Genomic DNA, 22380 nt, shown 5'->3' on the forward strand with positions numbered 1-22380 from the left:
TATTTCGCGAATTATCAATGGGTGAAACTCAGATTCATCGATTGTAAAACATTTTTGGTTTTTACCATATACTTTAAATGATTATTTAGAAACAGAAAACAAAACTTAATATACCGTCCATACTATGGTGGAGGGTATAAAAACTACCTTTATTAATGTAACATGTATGTATGTCTATCTGTATCTCTTCTGCATTTCTAATTTCATTGCTAGTCAGCAAATTTATTGGAAAGGTAAAGCATCTTTTGTTTTTATACCATCAGCTAACGAGGGTATATACACTTTCATGGCCCAATAAAGAAGGTCATTCAATCGACAAATTCACCAAAAAATACAACTCTCCCCCTTTATTTGTTGTCAAAAGTTGTTGTTGCTGCGAATAAAAATTATTTCGCCGTGATTTTGTTATTATTAAAAATGTTTATTTATATTTGATTTATTTTATACCACATAACAATAAACGCTACAAAACACAAAGATGATTGTAGACAAATGTTTTATTCGCGATATTTCAAAAGAAATTAAACATTTTTTAACATTTAGTTCAAATAACCAAAATTTGTTTTGATAATTTTGTTATAGATAACTATGTTTTTATACCCTCAGCCTTTAGGCTAAAGAGGGTATTTACACTTTGATACGGCCAAAAATGTGCCTCATCGAAATAATGGTTTTAGACCCCAAGTATGTTTGTACGATATCCGTTTCAGACAATTTTGAGTCGATCTAGCAATGTCCGTCCGTCTGTCTGTCTGTCTGGCTGGTGCGCACGATAACTCTCGAACGGATCAATCGATTCGGTTCAAATTTTGGGTATCGAAATATTTTGTCCAGATTTGATTTAAGTTCGAAGATGGGCCATATTGGGCCACTCCTTCAGGTAGCTCCCCCACAAAAGTTCAAAAATGTTCGGAAAAATTGTCCGCACTATAACTCTTGAAGGGAGTAACCGAATTAGTCCATACTTTGCACATCGTGACATTTCTACCAGACATAGATGAGGTTCCAAAATTTGGCTTTCGCAATATTTTGTTCAAACTTAGTTTAAGTTCGAAGATGGGTTATATCGGTCCACTCCTTCCGGTACCTCCTCTACAAAAGTTCGAAAATGTTCGGAAAATGTTCGGGTACCTCCCACACAAAATGTCGGAAAAGTTCAGTTTAGGAGCTGCTCTCTAATCGCTTTGATTTTTGCTGTAACAACTTGTATTCACTGTCCCCCATATGACGGTACAAGCATCATCAGGGGCAAGTCCATACTTCCTGAGAAAATAGCCTGAAAGGTGCAAAAACCCCTATGACACCGTGTGTAGTGGATGGAGCGTACGATCACTCTCGAACGGATCTGCCGTTTCGGTCCAAAATGTGGCCTTCGTAATATTTTGTGCAAACTTAGTTTAAGTTCGAAGATAAGCCATATCGGTCCACTCCTCCCACACACATTTTTGGATAAATTCACTTTAAGAGTGGACCTTCCGATACGTCCCCCACAAAAGTGCGAAAATATTCGCTAAAATGGTACTCTAAATATTGTCCAAACTCAGTTTAAAAAAGCCCTATCTATCGATATCCCCGAAAATTTTTGAGCTTTAGGCCTATCCATATTGTTGTGAAAACCACCTAAATACGTAAGTTAAAAAAAAGTATTTCACTCCACAAAGGCTGAGGGTATATCTCTGTCGACAATGTCGACTGATACTTTTTTAGTATTGGATGATACCCTGTAAACACATACGTATGTAAATTTGATTGTGTATTAATGTATTGAAACGTGTGAGTGTTTTTGATAAATTTGTTACAGAACTCACGCGCCAGTATATTTTCAAGGTTAAATGTTCCCTAATGCAAGGCAAACACATTCCAATTACAACATTTTCTTGGACGACTGAAAAGGAAACTGTAATGAAATCCAGACAACATGCAATTAAGACAAATTATGAGATCCTGTGAAATGTTTATGTACATACATATATATACAGCAAATCGATGTCAATCCAAACAATGTCAAGGATATCAGGTTTTTAAGAAAATTCTAATTTAGATTGTGTTTTGGCGCAGTGGTTGTATAAGACAATAACATCAACAGTGCAATTTTTCAACATATCATTTCATCACTTTAAAAGTTATGTACAGGAGATTCGCTCTGCATACATATCGCTCATGTACTCAAAGAGTGGCATAACTCAAACAAGTGAGAAAAGGCTATAGTCGGTACGGGGCACACTATGTGATACCCTACACCACTACCCCTGTGCATAATCTTTTCACTCACTTTTACGGAGGCGAACTGAACCAAAATAATTAATATTTAGTTTTATATTTGACTACTCTCGACATCACCAACATCAATAGGCTTCTATCTCGATGAGAAAATTTCGTGATGATCCGATCAAAATTCCGACCAGCAGTGTGACTGCAGAAAAAGTGGAAAAAAGGGATGCATTATCGACTATTGCAATATCTGTATTATTTGACCACCTACGCCAAACTAATTTGCATAATTTTAAAGATGGGATTTACTACTTTCTTAGTCAGGCATTGCTTTTAGAAGGTCCCCAACCAAATGTGTGACATTATTATTAAAATCGCAAAAATGAAAAGTTGGGTTCTATTAGCGACTATTGCGATATCTTCGTTGTGAGTCCACCTATGACAACCTGCGTTACATCGTTTCAAAGGTGATATTTTCTACTTTCATTGCCAGGTTTTGCTTTATATATACCCCTTATAGACGCTGAGATATTTGCTTTGGAATAAAATGTAGACTTTTTCTCCAAAAAACTTTTTTGTTCAGTCCGACCCCTAATTATTATCCAACCATCACCAAAAACAATAAGTTTCTTCCCCTCCGGGACCCTCATCAACACCCAAAATTTCGTGACGATCCTATCAAAATTGCGACCTGTAGCGTGGTTTCCAAAAAAATGGAAAAATGGGATGTATTACCGACTATTGCGATATCTCCGTTAGGTGGTCACCTACGCCGACTTGGTTCCAACATTGTAAAGATGGGATCTTCTACTTTCATAGTCAGGCTTTGCTTTTGGAAAGTCCCCAACCAAAGCTGTGATATTCGTCATTATAATTAAAATCGCAAGACTGAAAATGTGGGTTTTATTTGCGACTATTGTAATATATTCGTTGTTTGATCACCTACGAGAACTTACTTTACATCATTAGAAAGGTGATATTTTCTACTTTTATTGTCAGGTCTTACTTTTGGTATACCCCATATAGAAGCTGAGATATTCGCTTTGAAAAAAAACGTTGTCTTTTTATCCACATAAGTTTTTGCCCCTTTTGACCCTTGAATATTATCCGACCATCACCAAAATAGGCTTCTTCCCCTCCGGGACCCTCATCAACACCCAAAATTTCGTGACGATCTGATCAAAATTGCGACCTGTAGCGTGATTACAAGGTTTAGATGGACAGACGGACGGACTGACGGACGGCCGACACATAGCCAGATCGACTCAGCTCGTAAAGACATTAATTTTGGTATATATAAGTATGGGTCTACGACCATTATTTCGATGCGTTACAAACTTTTTGGGCAAAACCAACTTATAATATCCTCCCCACATAGTGGTGTAGGGTATAAAAATGCGTTTACTGAGTTAGCAGTTTCTATTTTATTTATTACTGACCTCATAAGCCTTTAATACCACCAAGTGCGAAAATTGGGAAAATAGGTTAAAAAAGTTGTTAAAGGTCAAAGTAACAAAACACTTCAGAAAATATTCGATTTGTATAAATTTTTTCTCCGACTCTGACCATAGGTTCCAAACCGTCCAAAATTTAAGAATACAGTCAACTACAGAAATGTACCTAAGATCTCAGTAAATTAATTTTAAGAACATATTAACTTTCTAGGAACGGTTCTTCAAGCTCAAAGTTCGATTGTATTTCCTCATTCTTTTCTATTCCGATCCGTAAATACATAACCTTTAACATTTTCTTGAATTTTGAAGAGTTTGTTATTTACAGACCTGAGTGGTGGAAAACGTTAACAATAATTGATTTGTTAGTGAATTTCAGCTTAAAGCATCATTCCGAGAATGTTCATAAATACTACAAAGTTATTTATTGTAATTTTAGGTAAGTTTTTGTAGTTGACAGTGTTCTTAAATTTTAGATAGTTTGGTATCTATGGACCAGAATCGGAGAAAAAAATTATAAAAATCTAATATTTTCTAAAGTGTTTTACTATTTTGAACTTTAAGAACCTTTCACTGGCAGTTTTTATGTTCCAGAAAGTTGTTTATGGGGCTTCTACACGGTATGTTTTATACATATTTAGCATAGCAACTGTCACTGTTTTTTCGTCCATATGTAATTCCTTCTTCACAGCAAAATTTTATTTTTCATTCGTTTTCTGTTGTTTTCGTTTTTTATACTGCGAACAAACAAAACAACTGTTTTCCTTTTGTTGTACAGACGAGAATAGAGAGCGTTTTATTCGAACAAAATGCATATGTACGAAAATCAGATTTGTAAAACGTTACAGTAGTTATGCATAAAACATACCGTGAGGAAGCCGCATTACTAATATCTTTGCAACATTTTTGTTGTTGATTGTTTTCTTGAATATTGAACGGTTTAGTATCTGTGGACCAGAACCAGAGCAAACTAGATAAAAGTCACATTTCTTTTGCTATTTTGACCTTCAAGAACTGTTTCTACAGAGTTCGTGTTCTCTCGATAGTTGTTTATTGAGATTTAGAGTACATTTTTGTAATTGGTTGTTTGCTTCAATTTTGATCGGTTTGATATCCGTAGACCACAACCCGAGAAAAAAATTTTAAAAAAGTTCTGACCTTGCCGATTTTGATCTTACAGAAGATGTTTAATGGATTTTATATGTTCAAAATTTGTATACCCTACACCACTATGTGGGGAGACTATTATAAGTTGGTTTTAAAACCTTGTAATCACGCTACAGGTCGCAATTTTATTCCAATTGTCACCAAATTTTGGGTGTTGATGAAGGTCCCGGAGGGGAAGAATGGGCAAACAATTTATTTGGAGAAAAACTCAACACTTTATTTCCAAGCGAATATATACGCTTTTATATGGGGTATATCAAAGTAGTTAATGAAAGTAGAAAATATCACCTTTGCAACGATATAACGCTTATTGTTGTAGATGGTCAAACAATCGCAATAGCCGCTAATAGAACCCAACTTTTCATTTTTGCGATTTTAATAATAATGACGAATATCACAGCTTTGGTTGGGGACTTTCCAAAAACAAAGTCTGACTATGAAAGTAGAAAGTCGCATCTTTACAATGATGCAAAGTAGTTTGGCTTAGGTGGCCAAATAACGGAGATATCTCAAAAGTAGGTAATACATCCCATTTTCCCATTTTTTTAATCACGCTACAGGTAGCAATTTTAATGTTAATGGGGGTACTACAGAGAAAGAAACCTATTGACGTTGGTGATGGTCGGATAATATTCAGGGGTCGGAATAGGCAAAAAATTTATTTGGATAAAAAATCAACGTTTTATTTCAAAGCTTCTGTAAGAGATACACATATCAAAAGCAAAATTTACTAATGAAAGTAGAAAATATCACCTTTACAACGAAGTAACGTAGTTGTCGTAGGTGGTCAAACAACGAAAATATCGCAATAGCCGCTAATAGAACACAACTTTTCATCACAGCTTTGGTTGGCGACCTTCCAAAAGCAAAGTCTGACTATGAAAGTAGAAAATCCCACCTTTAAAATGATGCAAAGTAGGTTGGCGTAGGTGGGCAAATAACGGATATATCGCAATAGTCTGTAATATATCCCATTTTTTAATTTGTTTGTAATCATGCTACATGTCGCAATGTTGATTGCATCGTCACGAAATTTTGGGCGTTAATGGGGGTCCCAAAGATGAAAAAACCTATTGATTTTGGTAAAGGTCGTATATTATTCAGGGGTGGGAATGTAAAAAAAAAATAATTGGAGAAAAGGCCAACGTTTTATTTCAAAGCGAATATCTCTCTTCTGTATGAGGAATATCGAAAGCAAAACTTGAAAAGGAAAGTAGAAAATATCACCTTTATAACGAATTGAAGTAGGTTATCGTAGGTGGTCAAACAACAGAGATATCGCAATAGTCGGTAATGTATCTTTTTCCATTTTTTGTGAACTCACACTACAGGTTGGAATTTTGATCGGATCCTCCCTAAATTTTTGGGGTTGATGGGGGTCTCAGTTGTACTGACGATGCACTTAAATGCGTTTCAACAATATTAACCTGTATCAATGAAAACATTCAGAGCAAAGGCGCTAAGCTATCCCATCTTTAATATTTTGAATTCTACCAGTTAAATGCTTATGCTAGGGGATAGTGGTGTAGGGTATCACATAGTCGGTCCGGACCCGACTATAGCCCATCCCAGATGGGACAAGGGAAACTTCTCTCATATCATTGAGTGCACCCCGATTCATATTAGCTCAATGATATGGGACCTACTGTTTATTGCAGAGTCCGAACGGCGTGTCCTAAGACACCACTTGTAGAGAAGTTTTACAAGGCTGAAATTTTGTCACCATTGAAAATTTAATGTTGCCTGGCCTGAGAATCGAACCCACGACCTTTAGCGTGAAAGGCGGGTGTGCATACCATTGCACCACGGTGGCACCCAAGCTGATGTGATAGGGAAAAATGGCGAGACCCGTGTCTTCTTTTTTTGGTCTTCTATCACACTGCAGTGTCAGAATATGTTTAATAAAACATGATTTAAAAAATTAAATACAGTTATAGAAGATATAAAAGGGAATGCAGTGTTTCAGTTTCTTTTTAACCGTTTTTTTATTTTGTAGTCCCGTTATTTGCCGAAGACTTCAACTGGCATCATAAATTTGACATTTTGGTTTGTGTCGTATTGCAGGGAAGACGCAATTTCAAAAAAATTCATTATAAGGAAGATTACACTGTGCTACGCCAAAAAATCTGCGGTTCTCTAACACCAAATCGAAGACGAAAATACCTATTGTTTGGTATTTTACAATGGTCATCGAGCATAACTTCTAAATTTCACCACGAGTTTCTATTATATTTTCTTTTATTGAAATGGGTTGAATAATACCATTCAAGCAAGACATATATTTTAAAAATTGAAATGAGAAAGTTAGAATGGTTGAAGTGAGAAAAAAACCCAGAAAAAATATTTTTCTCGGGAAAATACACCAAATACAAATACTACACTATACTGCTAAACCTAAATAACGACGGGACGTAAACAAATATTTCACCTTTCTTCCACAACAACGCTCGCTGAGCGTCCGTATTACCCAAATACGTTGAGTCCCAAATCACATTTAAAACACAAAATCCGCGACCGAAACTTACTTAAATGTTTTCATTAAAACAAATAATGTTCCTTTGCAATGAATTGTGTTTCATGTTTTGTTGGACTTTTGTTTTTAAAATACAGAACACACACACATACAAACAATAACGTTCTGTCAAAGTTAAACTTTTTCAACTTACAAAAAGTATACGCTCGACGTATTTCGGTAGTTCTCATAAGAATACGTGTGTTCTACTTTTTTCACCACACACGCCCTGGGTATACGTCCGTATATAGGTATGGGCCACAAAGTGGAAATGGTATTATAAGTTGATTTTTTTTCGAAAATGCATGTTACACCGCGAAATATTCATTGTATACAAAAATTCAATCCGTCCGTCCATTAAAAATTTTAATTAAACTCCAGGTTGCAATTATGAACTGATCGTCACTTAAATGTGTATGAAGTGAAATTGACAAAATTTTTCTCCGATTTTATAGATGTCCTGTAGTTCGCAATGATAGTCTGATCGGCGCGAAATTTTAAATAAGGTTTGGGATTACGACAAAGAAGAAGCTTGCAATTAACCATGACAATACGACGATATTTGGGGGGTTAAATCGACCGTAACTTTTGTGTGAAAATTGGTAAAAATTTTAGTATAGTGACTATACCCTTATTCCTGGAGGATATGTTCCACCCACGATAGTTGTATATGGAAGAGGAACTCTTGGGCTTTCCATTGATGTTATACGTCGATGTACGTGGTCGAATAATAGAGTTACAGCCTAGTAAACTGCTAATAATTTCGGTTTACTCGTGGAAGTAAAGTTGTAGCTCTTGTCGTTAGGTACATTTCTGGACCAGAATAGAAGAAAAAAGTATAAAAATATAATATTTTCAAAAGTTTTGGATATTTTCGCATTTAAGAACCATTCACAGACATTTCGAATGTTCCAAAAAGTTGTTTGCTGATATTATTACTACATTATTGTGATTGATTGTTCTCTTGAATTTTGAACGGTTTAGTATCTATGGAGCAGAAACCGAGAAAAGAGGATAAAAATTGCATTAAGAACCGTTTCTAGAGAGTTCACATGTTTTAGGAAGTTTTTTGTTGAGATCTGGTTGTTTGCTTCAATTTTGATCGGTTTGAAATCACTGACTACAGACTAAAATCCGAGAAAAAATTATAATGGAAATTTGACCTTGTCGATTTTGACCTTGAAGATGAAGTTGAATGGATTTTATGTGTTCGCAATTATTATTGATTATTATGTTGATTTTTCTCATCTATAAACATTGTAGTTTCAGAACACGCAAAAACTTCCCAGGTGTAAGAACCTTCCATTTAAAAGGCTACAGACGAAATCTGTTGATAAATTTTAAATCCTCCTCGGTTAGACAATGGACCGAAGAAGTGAGGTATCATTCGAATTGTCAGGCACAAAATCCATAAAAAGTTGTCATTAAAACTCATTACGACAAGCCAGCAGCGCGGCCGGGTTCTGCCAGTGAAATAAATAAATAATTGAAGTCAAACGTCAAAAGGCTAATATCACAGAACTGTTGCTATTGTCGGAATTCAATAGTTATACCCTATACCACAATGTGGAAAAGGGTATTATAAGTTTGTTTTGGTAAAAATTCATGTAACACCGCGAAATATTCGTCGGAGACCCCCAATGTGGTATACCAATCTTCATATCTCGACGAGTTAAAGCGATTTTGAGATGTGTGTCTGTCCGTCCGTCTGTCCATTATAAATTGTAAACACGCTCCAGGCCGCAATTATGGACCGATCGTCACGAAATTTTGTATGGAGGTCGGGTTCAGATCAGAATAGATCCCTATTCTTATTGGTGATGATCGAGAAATATTAAGCGGGTGAAATGGACCAAAAACAAAATTTTTATCCGATTTTGTAGCGGCTCTGTATGTCGCAATTATAGTCCGATCGCCTCGAAATTTTAAATAATGTAAGATTATATGACAAAGAAGAAGCTTGCAATTTGAGATGGTGATCGGATGATGTTTAGAGGGTCAAATGGACCACAACTTCTGTGTGAAAATTGTGAAAATTTTTAATATACCGGTAATATCTTTATTCCTGGACCACACATTCCGCCCACAACAACAACTCTTGCCCTTTTAATTAATGTCAATTATGTTTATTTATGTGGTCAGATAACAGAGTTACAGCCTAATATATCGAGTGTTTTGCTTGTAATGTAATCAAAAGCATACTAGAGGTCGCAATTATAGATCAATAGTCACGAAAGTTTGCATGAAGTAGGGGTTTAGGTCGAAGAAGATGCCTACAATTTTGGATGATGATCCGATAGGATTTAGCGGGTGAAATGAACCATTACTTTTGAATGAAAAATATACAAATTTTATTTTTGGTCCATATTTTTATTCCTGGATGGCATATACCGGCAAAGTAGCCTACATATGGAAAAATAAATACTGATATTTCTCCTGATGCAAATTGCCGTAATGTGTCTGCTAGATAACGGGCCTACTTCCTAATATAATGGGTTTTGTGTGGAGAACCACAATTTCCTCTCATACTACAAATTGTTTCAATCATGACAGAGAAATTTTCAGTTCAGTTGTCGCCACCTATTTTATATCCTCAGGTTAATACAAAATATACAAAATACGACCAAAGATGTGCCCATCGAAAAAGTATGATTGGAAGAAATTCGTTTCAAACAGTTTGGAGTCGGTTTAGCCCTGTCCGTTCAACTGTCTCTCTTACTGTCTAGCTGGTGGTGCGTACGATAACTCCCGAACGGATCTACCGATTCGAACCAAATTTTGCACTTCGTAATTTTTTGCCCAAACTTAGTTTAATTTCGAATATGGGCTATATCGGTTCACTCCTTCGGGCAACTCTCCCACAAAATTTCAAAATTTTTCTTAAAAATTGTGTGAATGATAACTCTCGAATCCCGAAATCGATTTGGTCCAAACTTTCATATATTATTATTCCTTCCAGATATAGATCGGGTGAGACTATATCGGTCCACACCTTCTAGTAACTCCCACACAATGTTTGGAAAAGTTAAATTTAAGAGTCCTATCGAATCGTTTTGATTTTTTCAGCAGATTTTCCTTGCGGACCTCTTTACGATGGTACAATTGCAATGGCAATGGCCGAAAAGGTCCAAGAAACCCTGAAAAACAAACAAAAAACTAACTAAAATGGCAAATCCGCAAGATAACTCTCAAGGGGATTTTCTGATTGGTCCAAATTTTGCACATTCTATTATTTCATCCAGTAATGTATCAGGTTGGAACATGGACTATATCGGTCCCGTCCTTCGTCCTTTTGATGATGATCTGATATTATTTAGCGGGTGCAATGGACCATTACTTTTGTATGCTAAATAAAAACATTTTATTTTTGGTCCATATTTGAATCCCTGGAGGCCATATACCGGCAAAGTCGACTATATAAGAAACATTAACTACCGATCTTTCCTCTGATGAAAATTGCAATAATATGTGTGCTTGGTAACGGACCTACTACCTAAGATATAATGAGTTTTGTGAAGAGAACCACATCTTCCTCCCATGCTACAAATTTTCTCTATCATGACAGACAAATTCTCAGTTCTTACAAATTGCGTGTTACCCTATCATATTACCTGTCCAATTGTTCAAAATTTAAAGATGTAGCAGAAATTGCTAAACAACGCCAATTTTCAAATTTAAGAATATTTCTTAAAATGTACTGTATATAATTGTTCCACAAACATCCCAGTAGGGTCAAGGGAGTCTTCTCTCATATCAATGAGAGCACCCCGATTAATATCAGCTCAATGATATGTAGACAGCGGAATTTTATGCAACACCTATTTTTGTAAAATTTGCATATTTTTGGCTTCTAATTAAATTCCAATCGAAAAATATCACATATGCAAAAATATGCGAAATGTATAAATTATGCATATACAAATATTATTTTTTCATATGGAAAATTTCTGTATTTCCCATATTTTCGTATGCTACATATATTTCAATAATAATTGCAATAATTCTGTTTGAAATTCACTTCAGACAAGTCAATAAAATAGAGAAATCTGTAACCAGAGCCACAATCTTCAAAATATCGAACATGAGGAGCTTTTGTTGTATGGGAGCTATATGAACGCCTAGACCCATACCGACAAATTTCAGGTGGAAAGTTTAATACCCCCAATGAAGACTTAATACCAAATTTTAGCCAATTCGGAGGGATATTGAGACCATAACCTTCAAAGTACAGAAAATCGGTAGGTTCTGATTATGGGAGCTATATGAAGACGTGGACATACAACGACAAATTTCAGGTGGAAAGTTTTTTTTACCTCCAACGAAGACTGAATACAAAATATCAGCTACTTCAGTTTGATATTGAGGCCACAACCTTCAAAATACCGGGTACCGGGAGGTACGGTTCTATGGGAGCTATAAGAAGACCTGGACCTATACCGATAAATTTCAGGTCGAAAATTGTGATGAACGAATACTTAATAACTCTACTATCAGCCAATTCGATGGTATATTTAGGGCACAAAGTCTTCCATATGGTTTAGCAAATAAAAAACTAGGTCCAGACTAAATGTCCGTTCTAAAATTACTTATTGGCGCCACCATAGTACAATTGTTTGCACACCCGCATTGCACGCTGAAGGTCGGGCGTTCGATTCCCGGCCAGTAAACATCAAATTTCCAACGATGGCAAAATACCCCTCAGTAAAGTTGGCGACATTTTCTGAGTATTTCAACCATGTACGCAACTACAGGTGGTGTTTTAAGACATGCCTTTCGGACTCGGTGATAAACAGTAGGCCCCATACTATTGCTGTAATATGAATCGTGGTGCACGCCCTGTCCCTTCTGGGATGTTTGTGGAACAATTATTATATTGCTATTTAAACTTAATGTGATAAGGTTGCAGACTCCAAAAATTTATTTCTTACAATGAGCTTGTTTGTCCAAAAGAAACTTTGATTTGCTGAAAGCTAACTCGCAGGGTAGTGGTGTAGGGTATCGTATGGTCGGCCCTGTCCGACTATAGCCTTTGCTTACTTGTTTTTACATAATTTGTTGCCATAAACGAACAATTAATATAAAATCTTCTACACTTTTGGTTTTTGCAATACATTTCTTGCCTAACTGTATGTACTTACAACATCCATTCTCTCATATCAATGAGTGCATGTCGATTCATATTGCTTCAGTGATATGGGATCTACTTAGACAAGCCTGCACAACATGTCTTACGACACCACATACAAAAAGTTTTTGAAGATTTTACTTGTAGTTTGTTGTGTTGTTAGGCGCATCGTCTAATCTTGACGAGATATGAAGATTGGTATACCAAAATAAAAGAAGAAGAAGGGTAAAGAAGACACCCTTTCCACATGGTGATAGCTTTTCAAAAACTACTTAAACGTACCTGTATCTGTTCAACATTTCTAATTATGTCCGTTGCTGGCCAAAAAATTGATTGGATACTCAGCATCCCTTTTGTTTATTTTCATTTAACTCGATACAGTCCAATACCTTACATTTTCACATCACTGTTGCATTTCGCACATGCATCGGGTTTTGTATCGGTGCATTGAAGCGTATGAGTGTTGTTGGAAATTTGTTTTAAAACTCATACGCCAGGATATTTTCATTGTTATGTTAAGTGTTCTCTAAAGTTAGGCATACATTAGTTTTTCATTCAAATTAGGACATTTCCTTTTAACCAATAACTAACAGTCATGCAAAAAACTAAAGTATAACATTTGAAGATTTTGTAGATTTTTTGAACAATGCGAGGGATTTGAGAGTAGTTATTGTATAGCTGTTTTTGGAACCGCTCATGGCCCTATGGGCTAGGTTACTGTGTTTGTCAAATAAAAATTAAAATTAAATTAAAAATATGTGGTTTTTGATGCCATGTAAATTACGAGGTCTGCTAGAAAAGATTCTGGCGTAGGTACCATTTGATATTTGCTTCTGAAAGTTTGACAGTTTGTTGCAGAAATCTAATCAATACGGTGAATATGGTGTGAAAATTTTCGTCCGATCATTTTTTACAACTTTCGACGTGGATTATCACCACGAGAGTGCATCGATGCACTTAAATCATTGGATGTCAATAAAGGACCATACAATAGAACTATGATAAAATGTTTTAATGAATTCAATCTTTGAATTCGTGAGGGTCGTCCACAAACTGCTGTTATGTTAGAAAAAAATTAAGCCGTGTGTGAACGGTTAATGCAAGATCGTCATGTTATATACCGTGAGATTTTGGCAGCAGGATGATATTAAAGATAAGTGTGACTACATAACCTTCTCTAAGATTTTAAATTTCGTGTTTGTGTTGCGATTGTCATATCGTCTGCATAATTATATGTGCGGAAAGCTGTTTCCGAAATATCATGGATGTAAAGTTTAAACAGTGTTGGGGCAAAGGCCGTTATTCAGTTGTTTTGTTGTGCTAGAATTATCGTTTATGTAGACAGTACGAGAGGCACTACAAAACCTTCTGGACTAGGCAACAAACAGTGACGCCAGGCGTCATTTGACATTTTTTTGGAAAGTTTGATAGTTTTTAGCCTAAGCGTACTCAGGACAGTTTGACATACAACCATGTGTTGAGTTGTTTACAGTGACTTAAAAAAATCACTTTGCAAAAAAATGGAATTTACTTGTGAACATCTTTGTCCGATAATTTTCACAATTTCGACGTGGATAATTACGGACAAGATTGCATCGATCAAATTAAATCTTTGTATGTCGATAAAGGGTCATCCTATATCACTATGAAAACTGGTTTAATGAATTCAATCGTGGCCGACACTCGCAAAAAAACTAAAGGTCGTGAGTGTCGCGAAAAATCGGCCGTTGTGCCAGAAAAAAAAATTAAGCCGTGCATGAACGGATAATGCAAAATCACGATGTTATATACCATGAAATAGAGGCATCCTTAGGCATTTCTTCCACCAAGTAACATTTGATATTGCATGAAAACTTGACCGCAAAAATGGATTTTTCTCGCTAGATAAAGCAAAATTGTTCAATCGCTCAAAAAAGGCTCTTGTGGATCGGTGCAAAGAAATTGTGAATAAAAACAATCGCTGTGCTTCAAACGACATTTATAAGATGGTCACAGACGAATCTTGGATCTATGCTTAGGAGCACGAAACAAAACAGGAATCGACTGTTTGGGTCTTCGAAAGCGAGCCAAATGCACCGACCGTGTGGCGACTATAGGGCTTGAGAAATGTTGGGCGGTTAGTTCTGAATGTTACACTACAATTTGTTTGCCTGAAGTCTCCAAAGGAATTCGAAAAACCAACAAGAGAAGACGAATCGTTCTGCATCATGACAATGAGAGCTCTCACACATCGATTCAAACCAGCGCCTCTTTGACCGGACAAAACGTGAAATTGATGGGGATCCCATGACTTCATTTGATTCCAAAACATCATGAAAAAAAGGCGTGGTCAACCATTTTCGTCGCCAGAAGATGCTGTAAAAGCGTTCAAAAACCATGTTTTGGAGGTTTCTCAATCAAGCCACTGTAAACAATCTAACACATTGTCGTATGCCAAACTGTCCTGAGTACGCTTAGGCTAATGACTGTCAAACTTTCCAAAAAACCCAAATGACGCCTGGCGTCACTGCGTGTTGCCTAGGCCAGAAGGTTTTTTTAGTGTACCTCGCATAACGCCTGTCGCTGAACATGGAGTGTATGATGTTGTACATTCTGCTGCAGGGGATTGAATATTTTGTAATGGTAAGCCTATGATGGTATTGACATTTTCTTACAATGGTGACACAGAACCTCCAGCGACCAGCACGTGCTTGTATATAGGGTCTAGCTCGTCGGATTGGGAGTGGAAACTTGCTGAGTCCTGTGCTTAGGCATTACAAAAATTTTCACGTGCTGTTTAAAGATTACTATTTCTTCACATCCTAACTCTCAGTGACTTAACGGGAATTGGTGCTAGTTCCCGTACCCTTCCCAACCTTAGTTATGAACTTTTCCAATTGAATGTTTCATAACCCCAAAATGCATAAAATTTGTTTACCTCAGGTTACTTATTAAAGTTTATTAACAATTCATATTAAATTTATATTACATTAACTTTAAGGCATGCATATTAATAAATGAAAGAGATATAATTGATAATAATAATTTTTATGATTCAATATTAATAATTATAGAAAGGGAAAACATTAATAATAATATGTTGTATGCTTTACTATATAAATATTAATGATCATTATACTTTAACAAGTACTTACGAGCTATCAGCGACTCCATTCATCAGGCCTGGTGGTTGAAGTTTCGGTGATGCTTACAATTGTGTTTTGAAATTTTATAGTTAATGAATAGAATTTGTAATAAATGAATTAAATTTTATAAACTATTAAGGACAATTATGCATTTAAACTTTTACGGGAATTTTGATTTAAACTATTAAGATGTCATAAATTCTTAGGAAATTTAAAATTATTATTTTATTTTATTTTTTTTTTTTAATTTATTTGAGGAAACAGTATTTTAAGTAGACTGTACTTGGTACAAACACTTAGCTTTATCTCGAAAATTCTCTATTGCAAGAGCATCAGCAGCATATTATGGGAAGGCATGTTAATAATAAATTGACCCTCACAATGGACTTGGTGTTATTGGGCACATTTCTATTTGGCTTCGATCCATGCGGCAAAATTACAATACCCTCGCTTTCAGCAGCCAGTATTCGAAGACTTCAACGATTTTCCACAAATAGTAACAAATTTTTTATTTGCTAAATTCAGCAGACTTTGTAATAATATATATTTTTTATAGCTGCTACTTTAGTCATTCAATTTCCACATTCTGCCTTAAGCCAAACTTCAATTAAATTCTAGTACCTCGTACCAACTGTACTCCTCAAAATATTCTTCACGACTCTCCTCTTCATTACAGCCCAACCATCGCCAAACCGGTCATTTCAAAGTATTGATCATTTTTACAATAACAATTCTATGGCCCAATTCCATTATCCCCACTAATAAGTACGAATGAAAACTTGAAACAAGGTTTTGATCTGTGAGAGGGCATGCGCAGTACAAATTGGAAACTGAGAGAACGATTAATAATGATATGTTGGACTCGTCACATATCACAGAAGTTGTGTGACACAACAACTGAAATATGTTTTAAAGTGGAGATGATAGAATTGTGTGAAATAGAATTAAGAAGAACACGTTTAGTGACCAATTATGGACATAAGGGCAAATGGGTCATACGACAACAACAACTTCGCGGAGCTGATAAAGAATTATGCATTGCAGAGCAAAATAATAGCACAACCGTCACAAAGCAGACGATTTGGAATTTTCTTAAAACGAAAATCGTCTGAAAACGAGTTGCTTTATAATTTATAGGATTTTTGTAGATCTTTTGCGTGAAAGAGTCCAACGTCCCTATCATTCATATCTACGACCTTATAAGTAGAATTCCCCAATCTCTTTTTTATTTTTGATTTTAAAAACTTTGGAGCAAGTTTAGCATTGAAAGCATCCCTTTTACTGCTCTGGGCGAAGTTTCTTCTGTACACAATTTCGCCTTCTGAAAAAGTATTTGGTCTACTGCGTAAATTATACGTTCTTTTACTGATTTGATATGCGTGTTCTAAATTTTCGGCAACTTGTTTCCTGATTAATTTTACCTTGTCATTGTGGTCTATAACGTCTAGACCTTCCTCGAGTAAGTCCAATCTCTTCAATAATGAGTAATTTTTGCCATGCGTGACCATCTGTTGACCAAAAAGAACATAATAGGGTGAGAACCCTATCGAACTGTGGTAAGAACTTCTCAATGCTACACCTATCTGACTCAAAGTGCAGTCCCAATTGCGTTGATCTTTGCCAACATATGAACGCACTGCCGCCACAATGGACCGATTAACTCGTTCTGAGTTATTTGCCTGGGGTGAGTATATGGCGGTGAATGTATGTTCCACCCCATACTTCGTCAGAAATGAGCCAAATAGTGTGGAACGAAATTGAGGTCCATTATCAGTTATTATGGTCTCTGGCACTCCAAATAAGTGAAAAACAGTAGTCTCCAGAAAATCGATTATGGCCGAAGTAGACATTTTCTTTAGGGTCTTGAGTAATGGATACTTCGTGAAGTGATCTAACACTAAAAATATGGCAACATTTCCCTGTTTGGAACGGGGATATGGTCCAATAAAATCTAAATAAAGTCTCTGAAAGGGACGACTAGATTTAGATTGTAAACCCATGGGAGGTCTAAGTATCACATTCGGTGCTTTACTTTGTTTACAAATGTCACAACTCAAAACATAAGATCTAACATGGGATGCCATGTTCGGCCAAAAGAAATTTCTTTTGATCCTTTCAATGGTCTTACCAATGCCTCCATGTGCGGCCATGGGTGGTTTATGAGCGCGTTCGATCACACAAGAAGCAAGTTCCTGTGGAACCCACAACTTCCATGATCGAGCCTCGGATAGTTCTGGACGAGCAAATTCTGTTCGTTTATAAACGAATCCGTCTACAACCTTAAGATCCGGTAGACTATTTTGATTTTTCTCTATATTCTTAATTAATTGACAGTATTGTTCAGATGAAAAATATGGAGAAGATAAATCTATATCTGGCTCTGTCACTTCTAAAGAATCTATTTCTTTTAACATCGGGTCTAAATTCTCAGATGGCAAACGGGATAAGGCATCCGGCACTATATGCTCACTGCCTTTTCGATGACGAATGGAGAAGTTAAATCCCTGGAGCTTGAGCGACCAACGTGCCAAGCGTCCGTTAAGATCCGGTTGCCGCATCAACCATTTTAAGGATGCATGGTCTGTAATCACACTAAATTGGTGACCTTCAACATATTCCCGGAATTTGGTGATGCTTAATACCGCAGCTAAGCATTCCAATTCAGTTATAGAATAATTTTGTTGGGCTCTGTTTAATTTATGAGAAAAAAAAGCAATGGGCTTTTCTACTCCATTCTCATCTTCTTGGGCAAGAACTCCACCCACTCCCGTTTTACATGCATCACAAGAAATAATAAAAGGCTTCTCAAAATCGGGTGTTATTAGCACAGGAGCTGTTGTGAGCTTCTCTTTGATAAGCTCGAAGGCCTTTTGAGCTTCTGCGTTCCATGTAAAACGTTTAGTGGTACGTGTGAGATCGGTAAGGGGACTCGTGAGAGAAGCGAAATTCTCCACGAACCTCCTATACCACCCTACAAGGCCTAAAAATTGTCTGACTTCTTTTATAGATCTTGGAGGTGATAGTTTGGTTATGGCTGATACCTTTTCACTATCGGGCTTTATACAACCGTCGCCTATAATATATCCTAAATATCTTACTTCCTTCATACACCATTTACATTTTGAAATATTCAAAGTTAAACCGGCTTTTCTTATTAATTGTGCGACTTCCATTAATAAAGATAAATGTTCCTCAAAACTATCACTCAGCAGAAGTAAGTCGTCTAAATAGACGAATACTCTGTTCCTCAAACTTGATGGTATAATAGCGTCCATTAAGCGACAAAGAGTCTGTGGAGCATTTGTTAGGCCAAAGGGCATAACTTTAAATCTATATAATGGTCGATTAGGAACAGTGAAGGCAGTCATATTTCGGGAGTTCTCCTCAAGACCAACTTGCCAAAAAGCATGTTTCAAATCGAGAGACGAAATGAAACGTGCCTTTGGTAGTCGCGACAGAATACCATTTATCTTAGGTTGTGGGTATGCGTCTCGTACAGTAACACTATTTAATTTTCTCGAATCGAGACATAATCGAAATTTTCCTTCTCTGTGGACGCACGCAACGGGACTACTCCAGGAACAAGTGGGAGGAGCGGGTTCTATGACTCCTAATTCAATCATTTTGTCGACTTCTTCGTGTATTCTCTTCTCCACAGCCGGAGATACAGAAAAATACCGCTGTTTAATGGGCTTGGTTCCTGGCAAAAGTTCTATTGTGTGTTCTATAAGCGTGGTTTTTCCTAGTCCCTCTTTTTCAAAGTCCGGAAATATCGAGATTACCTTATTCAATCTTGTTATTTGACTTGGGGTTAACATGTCACTAACGGTTCTATGAGCTAGTTCTTCAATTTGATTAAAAATATTTCCATCCATAATTTTGGTCAGTCCAAAGGCATGCCAAAAATTCATTCCTAAATAGATATCTTGTTTTAGTTCGGGAATAATATAGAATCGAATTGATTTGGTCTGATTATTGTAGGTAATGTCAGTATCCACATAACCCAAAATTTTAAATTTGTCTCCACCAGCGGTCTCTACAAAATTATTAAACTGTTTATATGGAATGTTCTTACTTAAAAATGCCTTTACAGCATATCCACTAATACATGATATTGACGCACCGGTGTCAAGTAATCCCAGAAATTCCATATCCCATAACTTAATTTTAGCATAGGGTCTTATATCTGATTGTCCTACATTAATTGCCTCAACTGCAGTCTTTAACATGCTCTTTCTGTGCCTCATATTTTGATAGAATTTTCTAATACGTAAGGTGTTTCTTTTGGGCTTTCTGCTAACGATACAAACTTCATCTATATTACTGCTAAAAATTCGTCTCCTGGCTATATTATACAGTCGCAATCTTTCGTGATAAGGTCTAATTGGATGTAATTTGGAAACAAGATTGTCTTCACCGAAACTTGTTGTCTTTGTTGGGGTCTGTGTTGATGAATCTATGTGGTTTGAGGGGGTTGGATTCACATTGCATTGATTTAAAACTACATCTCTTTTACTGTCGAGCGGCAACTGATGTTGTTGTTGGCGCTCCTCTTTGCGTTTCCCTGACACGTTTCACACTGGGGTTTGTACACTCCCTTAGCCCCGCACCCGTAACAGAATACTGTTCTGTCTTCGAGGCAATCTACGTATCTATGTCCTTCATTACGACAGTTCCAACAAATAGGTATTTCCCTATTCTTACGATTACCGTTTGTTCGTTTCAACTCACAGATAGTTTCTAAAGGTTGTGTTTCCTCAATTTCTTCCTCCAATTCTATTTCACTGACTTGTCTCTTAAACATCTTCTGAGTTTTTTCTAATTCCATACTCAAAGCCTCTCTTCTCAATACTAAACGTCGCAGCTGTGCCACACTCCTAATATCGAGGTAAAACATTTCACGCCTTAAATGGGGCCTTAAATTCCTCCTCAGTATTTCTATCAATTCATGATCAGACAATCTGTATTGCAGTTGATCACCTAATTGTAGAATATCATTGTAAAAGTCGTCAAAACTCTCATTCACATTTTGTTTTCTCTCCCTCATCATTTCCCGTATGTCTACATCGGATAATAAATTTCCAAAATGAATCTTTAATGCATTACAAAGCGGCCTCCATTGTACTCTTTGTACCGAACTTCTATATCGCCAATACCAGTCTTTTGCCTTTGATTTAAAAAACAAGTGGCAATGTTCACATAATAAGTCATAGTCTCCAGCCAAACAGTCGTCAGTCAGTGAATTGATCATGTAAATAAACTTTTCTACCGGCAAGCCTGTATTACCTCCATGAAAGAATACATTCCAACTGCCAATAAGACTAGCAATCTTCCCATGGCTACTAATTCGAGGCGACAAAGTCTCTTGACGAACATTGTTTCTATTCAACGGTGGACCCGTTGAATTATGAATATTAGGAACAGATTGTGGGTTATTTTGTTGGGCAAAAGTGGGAAAATCATCCCTAGGCCATTCTGGTTCAATATTACAATTTAATGTCAGGCTTTCAAATTGCTGAGAAATACGATTAACCACAGCTTGAAGTTGATTAATTTTGTTATTCAATGTACTTTCTAAATTAGACTGATTGTGGCTTGTTTGTAAACCCATAGATTCAGCGCTATTATTAATTCCACTTGCCTGATGAGAGCTAATGTTCCTATTTTCATTGAAACGTTTGTTCCGGTTTTTCTTCCCCGTCAAAATTCTGCCCTCATTGTTGTTACTTAAAGTGACCGTGTTCTGCATGGTACTATCGTTCATACTAGGAATTTGATATTCTAATAAGCTATTTTTAGTAACTGAAGCTTTGCATTGGGGACAAAATGGAGATGTATTGATATGTTGAAATATACACTCTTTGTGGAAAATATGCTTGCATCTGGTTGTTACCAAGGTGCTGGTTGAGTTGTACTCAATTTTACAAATTATGCACGAGTTTGCTATTTCGTAAACAGCAGGAGTAAAACTTCCTGGACTATGTTGTACTGGCATTGTACAAAAGGGGTAAATGTTTCTTCAATTAACAGTATAATTCAAAATATAGACAATATTAGAGGATCGAACCCACTAGAAATATGACAATATATGTTATTTTTCATATAAATTTCACCATTTTGGTAAACAAAGTTCATACTGCTTATAAAACACTAGAGCATTAATAATTGCTACATTTGTCTGGGAATGTTTATTTCGGACAAGTAACTGCTATGAACATAAAGCCATGTTCTTATATTCCAGAAATCAATATTCCAGACTAGCAATTTTAAAGGATATTGAAAGAAATAGTAATACGATCATTTAGTGGTTCCAGATTTCTTCTCAGATTAGTATTCGGTTAAAAAAAAATTAGTTATAAAAACATATTTTATCTAAAATCCAGAAGTTGCAATCTAAGTAGAGTCGAAGATACCACTATTCGTTTCGTGGAACAATAAAAGGATTTCCCGGAAATCAGATGTTAAATTTAGTAAATGTATTATATCCCTTATCGCCCCACGTTGGGCGCCATTTTGTAATGGTAAGCCTATGATGGTATTGACATTTTCTTACAATGGTGACACAGAACCTCCAGCGACCAGCACGTGCTTGTATATAGGGTCTAGCTCGTCGGATTGGGAGTGGAAACTTGCTGAGTCCTGTGCTTAGGCATTACAAAAATTTTCACGTGCTGTTTAAAGATTACTATTTCTTCACATCCTAACTCTCAGTGACTTAACGGGAATTGGTGCTAGTTCCCGTACCCTTCCCAACCTTAGTTATGAACTTTTCCAATTGAATGTTTCATA

General features: G+C 36.3%; 1 protein-coding gene across 1 annotated transcript in view; it reads left to right on the top strand.

Annotated features, from left to right (window-relative positions):
* Positions 1-22380, top strand: part of LOC141400782 (G-protein coupled receptor dmsr-1-like) — a 208894-nt gene that overhangs the window by 85802 nt on the left and 100712 nt on the right. The window lies entirely within an intron of this gene.

The sequence above is a fragment of the Musca autumnalis genome, unplaced genomic scaffold (genome assembly GCF_047663935.1).
Source record: "Musca autumnalis isolate F117 unplaced genomic scaffold, ASM4766393v1 scaffold_4, whole genome shotgun sequence".
Classification (NCBI taxonomy): Eukaryota; Metazoa; Arthropoda; class Insecta; order Diptera; family Muscidae; genus Musca; species Musca autumnalis.